The following is a 9,757-nucleotide window of genomic DNA, read 5'->3' on the forward strand; positions in this document are numbered from 1 at the left end:
CATGTTGTTGCCCAGAAGGGAACACCGTCACCGTAAACAAACTCCTTGTTGCATTTCAGCTTTTCTTCTTCCATTATCCCTTATATAATTTATACTACATCATCTAATTCATCAATCCCTTGATTTATTTCATTTACACCTCTCTAAAACGCATCCTTGAATTCGGCGAAGCAAACCGTCACAGAACTCCTCCTTCCTCGCGCATGGAGCTGTCGGACATATTAGCTGAAAAACTATCTGGGTACCTTTAGGATACCCGTTTCAACATGTGGGGCATACTAATTCTCATCTCGGATACTGTTTAGTACGGATAGTATGCCACTTGAGATGCAGGGCAAAGCTCCAACCACAATCGTGCCCACCTGACCATCTAATCGTTGCATTAAGAAGTTCTTAATCAACTGAAACAGGCGTGTTAGATTTCAATCCACAACAGAAAACGTGCAGAATCTCCTAGTAGAAGTAGAGCATCAGGTTAAACCAGGCAGTGACATCATATCAGGCCTCAGCAGAACACGTACAGCTCGGAAGAGAGGACAGATTAATAGATATGCTCTTATCCTTCGGTGATAAGTTAAGCTAACTAAGTTAGACTCATAAGCTAGCTACAGTACATACGAGACAAGGTCGCAATGTTCACTAGCTTATTTTATCCTCGGAATGACTTAGAAGAAGAACTGATGCACATTAAATATTCTGGTAAGAAAAAAGGATATATAAATATTCATTGTAGAATGCATCACATGGCAATGAAGCAACACGCTCAGAGGAAAGTACTAAATTCCCTCTTCTGTCTAAATGAACTCAGAGATGCCCATGATTGGCTAGTGTCACAGTGATTGACAGGTGACAGAGAGTAAGCCGTCCCGCCCACCTAGAGATCATAGCCATCTACGGTGATGGCGTCATTAGGATTCAAACTTGTGGTCGCCCTACACTTGGGTGTAACCTTTTATGTTGCGCAGAAATTTACATTTTAAAAACGTGTATTCACTCCAATTTGGTGAACAATATTAAAAAAAATAATAAATTAGCCGCATCAAGGAGGACACACGCAATGTTACCTTCAAATTCGGCCAAAATTACCAGTCCTAATGCAAGATTGTGTATCTGCTACGGTCACTAAGTACCCACAAAGAGGGATTGAAATTCAGGTTCCCCATTGACCATTTAAAAAAAAAAAACAACAACAAAAAAAAACAACATATTTAGATCTCGAACAATTAACATCACCATTGGCATGTCCTTAACAGCTAACAAGGACACTGCAGGAGAGGAATGGCCCGAGGGAGAGAGCAGGTGCCAGTGCAACATGATACAAAGACAGAGTCCAAGATCGTTTCAGCAAGACGTTCACTCATACTCACAGAAAGGTTTGCCAAGAAAATTCCACATAATAAAGAATAAGAAGCTTGCGGTAAGGCATATGAATAAAAAACTGGGCAGACCTTATGCTTGAAATGTAAGGGTGGGAGTGTTGACTGGACACCCTGTAGGGAGACACTCTGTCACGTCTGTCAGCCAAAAGCTGTTCGGTAGCAGGCTAGATGAGAAAATAAATCAAATAAATAAATACATACATACAACTCATATCATGTTTCACCAGCCTTTGTTGCGCTCTAAGATTTCTATATGGTCAGTTTATCCAGCGAGTGAAAGAAAGGTAGAAATGGGAAAGCATTTGTAATAAGACGAGACTATAAGAAATATTCCTCCTATCCGCCTTGATCATTCTTCACCATGTCCTTCTGGGGGATTTCAGATCAATGCTCCAGAGAACGTCTCAGGTAGAACCATTGCGGAACGCATTATTTTGAGAGTAAGTTTGACTCATGGAAGGAAATAAAAGCACGATTAGCGACTCCGAATAGCTGGCATAAAAGAAATCTTGTAAAAAAAAAAAAAATGTAGTAAATATATCTTTAAAATATAGTTGAAGTTATCTTATATTTGTCATTATGTGATTATGATACCCTTTGAAATGGTGAAACTGTGACCATTTCTACTATATATATATATATATATATATATATATATATATATATATATATATATATTTCTGGAAGCCACAGACTTTCCTGGACTGAAATGTGTTTCTCTTTTGCATGTATCTCAACCACAAGTGAAGTTTGCGCATTTTAAAATCTGATTACAGCCAAAAGTGGAAAGAAAAAAAAAAAAAAAAAAAAAAAAATGGGGAGAAAATTACATTTCATTCCATCTGTGATGCAACTACAATATGGGCTTTTTTGACAGCCAGTATTTAATTACAAATTGAACTGATTAGACCAATCAGCATCCAAAATCTTGGTCAAAGCGTGACATTCATTGTGCGAGGCAATCACACTTCGCTAGCGCTGTTTAGTTTCTTGAAGACTGCCTGTTTTGACCACTGTGTTTGTTAAAGTGGCACTTTACACAACAGGATCTCTGCGTGAATGTAGCCTATGAGAGATCAGAAAGTAGATAAAAAAAATAAATAAATAAAAAACGTTTCCTTGCCTTTGTGGGTGAAATATGTTATGTTTATGCAATCTTAAACCTGAGGTGTCAAAGGACACTATATGGCCACAGGTTTGTGGATATCTGACCCACACACTCATACAGGATTCTTCACCAAACCGCTTCCACAAAATTACAAACGTACAATCCTATAGCAAGTCTTTATATGCTGTAGCATTACAATTAACCCCTTCACTGGAACTAAGAGGGCAAAAAGTGTTCCAGCATGACAATGCCCCTCCCGGTTCTCCTTGAAGACATGGTTTGCAAAGGTTGGAGTGGAGGAACTCGAGGGTCCTGCACAGAGCCCTGACGTCATCCCCACTGAAAACCATTGGGATGAACTGGAACACCAGCTGCACCCCCAGGCTTCCTCCTTACCTCCAGCCACGCTCCAAAATCCGGTGGAAAGCCTTCCCAGAAGAGTGGAGGTTGATATAACAGTAGAAGGAATCTGAAATGGGATGTTCAACAAGCACATATGAGTATGATTTGTCAAGTGTTCACATCCTTTTGGCCATATAATGTACGTTATCAGCAGAAAAACACCAATATTTTTTGCCATTTTCCCAGATCACTACACATATCAGATGTCTAGACATTTTTTTATTAATTCAAGCTTGAACTATCGTTCTCTACTGGCAGATGATTTTGCTTCTTATAATAGACGACCACTTAAAATAAGCAAGATAATCTGCCAAGCTTAAGCCATTAGTAAAATAACAGAACTAGATAATAATTTAATATTCACCATAAGCTCATAATAAGTAATACTGTGTGACGAATTTTACTGAAGATATTTTCACTTTTTCGCAGGGTGAATGGATTGGCCAGCTTGGATTATATGATGAATAAATATCAAATAACATTTATGAAATAAAATGACAATTTACACCACCGAGTTTTCAAAGAACGTTGGAGTATTAAGCCGCGACTCCGGTCTTCCCAATTTGGAAGAATTGAAAATTCGACAAAAGCTGGAAAAAAAAAAAAAAAAAAAAAAAAAGCATTATCACGTGATCAGACAGGACAAATAGTTCTAGAGTTTTCCTTTCGTTGATAATTTATGATAAAAATAAATACAGTAATACAATTTCCTCAAACGTCTAGCACACTAGATGATTAGTATGTCAGGTTATTTAGTGTCCTCCCCTCTACGAGACACATGTTCCCGGAAAAGAGAGCATACCAAATCTTCTCTCATTGGCTCTCCGCTCATTCCTCTGTGTTGTGGAGAAGCTGGAAGATGTCTGTATTCACTCCATCAATCTCGTTCTCTATCCATCCCCAGAGGCCGGGCCATTACGAGAGCCAGAGAACCACTGAGATGGAAACCTAAAGAGAATAACCAGGACTTGTGCTGATGAGGTTAGAACAACAGAGTCGCTACTCAAGAATAACAGCGTGACAAGAAAAAACGAGCTTATTTTTGAGAGACTTTCTGAACTAACGTGCCTAAAATACTTCATTTAAATGATTTTTTTTTTTTTTTTTCTTTTCTGGATTATTTATTCTGTTCCACTCGAAGATTTGTTTTCATCTCCTGCCACAGGCTGATATATAGATATATCGAGAGTCGGTGCAGGTCCCCAGGTAGCAGCTAAATCAATCAAACATTTTCACAGGTCGCTATTTAAACACTCGAGTCTGTCATTGTTTAAAAGTTTGTCCAGGCATCCTCGACGAGAAGGTCCCGCGTACTCACGAGAACAGCAACGGAAATGCTGTGTCTGCAGTCATCGATCAGTCTGTCTGAAAAATAAACAGGGAGAGTGGCAGGCATGGCAGGCCGCGAGATGAGAGCCGAGGTTATAAACAGCGTTTCGCCTCGTGATTGCGGTGTTGATTTTTGAGGTTCTGTGAAAAAAAAAAAAAAAAAAAAACAACAACAGAGTGGACACGGCTCTATCCCGCCGGTTCTTTCACAGGAACCCGTGTCATGAGTTTACGCGAGACGTTTTGCGACAGCGTGCGCTTCGACTTCTCAAAGTCAGAGCCTCTGTTTTCGGTGGAAGGGTCTCGGTTTATGAAACGTTAGAATAAACCAAAATACCTTCCATAAACATTCGACTCAGCCCATGTAGAATTTCTGGCATCGCAGCCGCTGTGGTACGTCATCGAAGGAGAATTAGGATGAAATGGATGAGACGAGTAAGAGTTAAATACACATTGTGAATAGTATTTGGCGGTTTGGTTGTATTTGATGGCGTGTATTTGAAGGCTGTAAATTGTTCCGTAAATACCACGTTTAAAAAAAAAAAAAAAAAAAGAAAAACCTTGCCAAAAACTTTTAATCAATTACTTCATCGTACGGATTTGTTTGGGGTTTTCTGGTTTTCTGTTTGCTTTCATAATAAGGTGTGATTGATCGGCTGAGGCAACGTTAGGAGTATAAATGGCGTAACCACTAAGAAGCCTAAACGGTACTGATTAATTCGGTTCAGTTTCAATCCTAGTCTTGCTTTGCCAGTGTTTTGACTAAGCAACGGCATCTCTGAAGACTTTTCAGAGCTAATGATGACTAGCCAGCTGAAGTACATTTCATTCTGTCAGCAAGACTGATTTACCAAAACAAGGCATCTAGGACGTACTGCGTGCATATCGGTGTAAATGCCTCCAAGAAACCAGATTTCTCCTTGTTCAATTAAGCATGGCCAGCTTTTCGGGCCTGGCTTCTGAGCCAGACTCGCTTTAATGAAAATGAGGCGAGAATGAGGTAGCGCAATGGTTCCATCATGGCGGACACGAGGAACAAAAACGGCAAAACAGAGCAGAGAAATTAATCAAAATAGTGCAAAGCGTGGAAGCTTGAGGATTGAGCAGCTGGGAACACTAATGAGAAGCAGGCCTGGGTGTCTGTTAAGTGACAGAGGTTGAGCGGTAGGGATGGAGCCGGAGTCACGGTGGCCTTCGTCTCCCCACCGCTGTGGCGTACTCGCTCTCTGGCAGCGTAAACCAGGGAGGCAGGGCAGCCTGAAAATGAGAACCAGACCCCTTCATCTCCACCACTGGCTCTCTTCGCCCATGGCTGCTGTTTTTTTTTTGTTTTTTTTTTTCTTCTTCTTCTCTGCGTCTTACGTTGAGGGGAAAAAAAAGGGAGCGTGCTTCAAAAATAGATCAGGCTCGCGTGCCAATGGGGTTTTGAAGACTCACTTTTTTCCACTCCCTCTAGTCACGCAAGTGGCCTGACAAGACCTTGAAGAGCAAGGCAGGGGAAAAAACAGAACATAGAAGAAGAAAAAAAAAAGACAGAAGGAATAGCAGAATCTCTCTGGAGGGTTTTTTTCTTGTTGTTTTTTTGGAGAGGGCGGTAGAAGTAGGAAGACACCACATTTTAAATTGCCAGGATCTCATGAAGAATGCAGAGGGTTGACTGCAGGTATAAAATATCACATTTTCATTACAGATCTTCTCAGCTATTTTGCGCGCACACATAATTCCACTTTTAATACACAAGATTCGGTCCTCTGAACACATTGTTGGACACTCGTCGATTCGAAATACCATCTGTTTTCGCCAGCCAAGCTCGGTCTGACTCGTTATGAAAGAGTCTTTTTAAATATGAGACATAAGACCAACAGCCTTTCTCTGTTAAAGCTATTAAACTCCACCAGTCGGTATTGTCATTATATTCGCAGCGCTATGCCAGTCTCATTCAGAAAGGGGGCACGAAAGCTCTATGGAACGACAGAGTAAAACGTTGAACCTTTATCGTAATCAGAAGACGTTTCGGATGTCTTCGAAGCACGATACCTGAAAGGTGTCTCTGAACGTGATCGTCATGTCGACTAACACGCTGTAGAACTGGATTAGTTGTAAAAAGACTGAGTTCTCACGTAGAACTTCAGAGTCAGACATCATCGTCGGGATTACGGGCGTAACATAATGCCATTATCTAATTCTGCGCCTGTGTTTGGTTTTAACCTTGAGTGGGTGTGACGTGATAGAAGGGTTTCTTTTTTTCTTTTTCTTTTTAATTAAATATGAACCCTACCTCTATGGCTGCAGGAACACTGGATAACAGCATGGTGTGTGAACACTGGATCTGACAGTTCCTCAACCTCAGCTACTTCACTCGAGTTCATAATTAGCACGACTAAGGATGCACGTTCGCCTCACACCTACAGGGTCGGGGGTTCGATTCCCGCCGTCGTCCTGTGTGTGTGGAGTTTGCGTGTTCTCCCCGTGCTGCGGGGGTTTCCTCCGGGTACTCCGGTTTCCTCCCCCAGTCCAAACACATGCACGGTAGGCTGATCGGCGTGTCTAAAGTGTCCGTAGTGTATGAACGGGTGTGTGAGTGTGTATGTGATTGTGCCCTGCGATGGATTGCCGCCCTGTCCAGGGTGTACCCCGCCTTGTGCCCCATGCTCCCTGGGATAGACTCCAGGTTCCCCGTGACGCTGAAAAGGATAAAGCGGTATAGAAGATGGATGGATGGATGAACCTGCCCACAATATTTTACAACAAACTTAGTCGATTCCATTTCCCAAAATATAAACAAACTACTAGCCTAATTTAAACCAATGTGACCCTGACCAGGCAGCTACTAAGGATGAATGAATGAATGCTGTAAACACAACCGAAGTACCACTTGTTCACAGTCTTTGTTCAGAACACATGCTTGTCGGATATCATGCTCGCACCTCTTATTTGTAGTGCGATTTCCTGTTCTAATCTGTATTTGTGTCTGAGTTTGAGAACACATTATCTGTTCATTCCCAATAAAGTATTCATATTTGGTTACATGTCTAATCCCAGGGTTGTTTGTTTGTTTTTTTTTCTTTCTAAACGTAAGGTATAATCGGGAATTCTGGTGAAGGTTAGCTGAATCGATCTGTTTCGAAATTCAGCATACAATGTCCGCTTTCAGTAGAGTTTATTGAAGGTGCTGGAATAGGAAATCCTCGAAAGTTCTCACAAACAATACTACAGTAGATCGCAGGACTTATTGCGTTATTAGGTTATACATTCTGACTCAATTGAACCTGAGTTGACTCAAATCACTTTCTGCTTCAGCTTCGCCTCATCAAGCAATAGCACCGGTGCCAATCGATGATGTAACGTTAGTTTGTTCTTGATTTAAATGTCTCCCCTTACCTGACCTTTTAGCACTAAGATCAGAAAGACTGGGACAAGGCCTGGACACGTTACATTTACCGTTCACTCGGTTCTAGACGCATCTGTATTTATTTATTTATTTATTTATTTATTTATTTATCTGGAACAGCGCTTGATTCACGGCTCCGTGGCTGGGTCATGATTTGCATTTCAAAGTACACATTTCATCATTAACAAGTCCAACACGTCGAGTGAACCTGATTTGGCTTTGCAGCAAATGCAACCTAGATGCAATGCTTGATGTATTTTTCAGTTAAATCCAATTGAAACTGCGCTGTACATAATGCAGAAGGTGAAATCCATCAGGACTGAACTCCAGAAGGATGCAGAAATGAGCAACAATAATGATTATTCGCACAAGTCGAGAGCCTCGCGTTGTTTTCCGTTATACGACGAGCGTCCCCTGATTCGAATGCGTTCTCCGTGAACAGCTGAAATAACAGACCTGCACTTTACATGGAGCAGTGTGGGAAGTCCGATGCGGTCGCAGTAGGATCGGGCCGGACACGTAGAAAGATAGACGCGTGATATTTTTCCAGCGTGCTACACACCTGCATCGACATCCACTCAGAAACAAAAAACGTAATAAACTATACATCTGGTAACTTAAACAGATGTCTTCTGCATCTTATGTATCTTTTGTATCTTTCACCTGGGAGTTGAACATTTACTGTAAAATTATTTAAGGCATGTTTTTGCTTCAAAACACTTTTTCAAAAAAAAAAAAAAAAAAAAAAGCCCGGAACACTTTATAGCACATTCATAAGCCATGGATACATTTGAATTTAATTTACACAAGGCTTTGGCTTTACATTTATGTCTGAAGAGAGAAGCACCCTCAGTTATCACTTGGGGTTGACTGCGATTTTATTTTGTGTATCTGACAGATTATTAGGTGTTTTTTTTTTTTATTTTATTTTATTTTTCATTTATTAATATTATTTTTTATTCCTGACACTTTGAGAAAGTTGTAGAATGTATACAGAGTGCTTCGTGATGTTTATAAAGTTTGAGGGCATTAAAATAATGTATTTGGCTGCCATATGGGCTTCATAAGAGTTTTGAATGCACACGGACTATCAGAGTCGATAAGCATTCAATTCAGCGGTCCTATGAGAAGTAGATATAGGTATACAGTATACAGTAAATGCACCTCATTAAGGAAGGGTGACACTTTTTAGTAGATTTCTCAATACTTAATAAATCTGCCGTGAGTAAGCACTATGGATGTGACTGAATATGAAGACAGATACAGGTACCAGTAGGAGCACACTATTTGTTTTTGTTTTTTGAAAGCTTGCCAGAACGGATCACAGGGCACCTGGTTGAGGCTAGTGGGGTGAGTCAGGAAAGTGATTTCCCAGGGTGCAACAAAAAAGCCGCACGAGTGGGATAAGAAGCCGTGGGATGTATTTACACTATTATTAATAGCGGCCTGATCAGGGCTGAGGAGGTTTAAATAATAAGGATACTAGTTTTTGGAAAACATTTATACATGGATATTTATTTATTTATTTATTTTTTAAATCATGGTGCAAAAATGATGACGCCCAAGAAAAGTCCCGTGCGCTTCTCTAGCTGAGACAAATTACGAACTGGAGTGATGTCCCAGTCAGAGCCAGAATTCACGCAGTGCTGACATTTGCAAATCTGGGTGTTTTTCCAGTGTGTCTGGAGCCAAAGTGGGTGGGTGGGTGGGTGGGTGGATGTCAGGGAGGGAGGGAGGGAGGAAGGAAAGTAAGAATACGGATATTTGGAGCAGTAAACAGAATTTTTAAAAAGAGAATCATAGTCAACTCATAATAATAATAATAATAATAATAATAATAATAATAATAATAATAATAATGATAATACATAATCCCGCTTATCTTACATATAGTACCGCTTATCCTACACGGGGTCAGGGGGGGCCTGGAGCCTATCCCAGGGGACTCGGGGTATGAGGCGAGGGACACCCTGGACGGGCTGCGTACACATTCACACACTATGTGCAATTTGGAAATGCCAATCGGCATACAACACGCCTTTGAACTCGGGGAGGAAACCGGCGTACCCGGGGGAAACCCCTGAAGTATGCGGAGAACATGCAAACTCTGTGCACACAGGGCGGAGGCAGGAATCAAACCTCCAACCC

The sequence above is a fragment of the Ictalurus punctatus genome, chromosome 17 (assembly GCF_001660625.3).
Source record: "Ictalurus punctatus breed USDA103 chromosome 17, Coco_2.0, whole genome shotgun sequence".
NCBI lineage: Eukaryota > Metazoa > Chordata > Actinopteri > Siluriformes > Ictaluridae > Ictalurus > Ictalurus punctatus.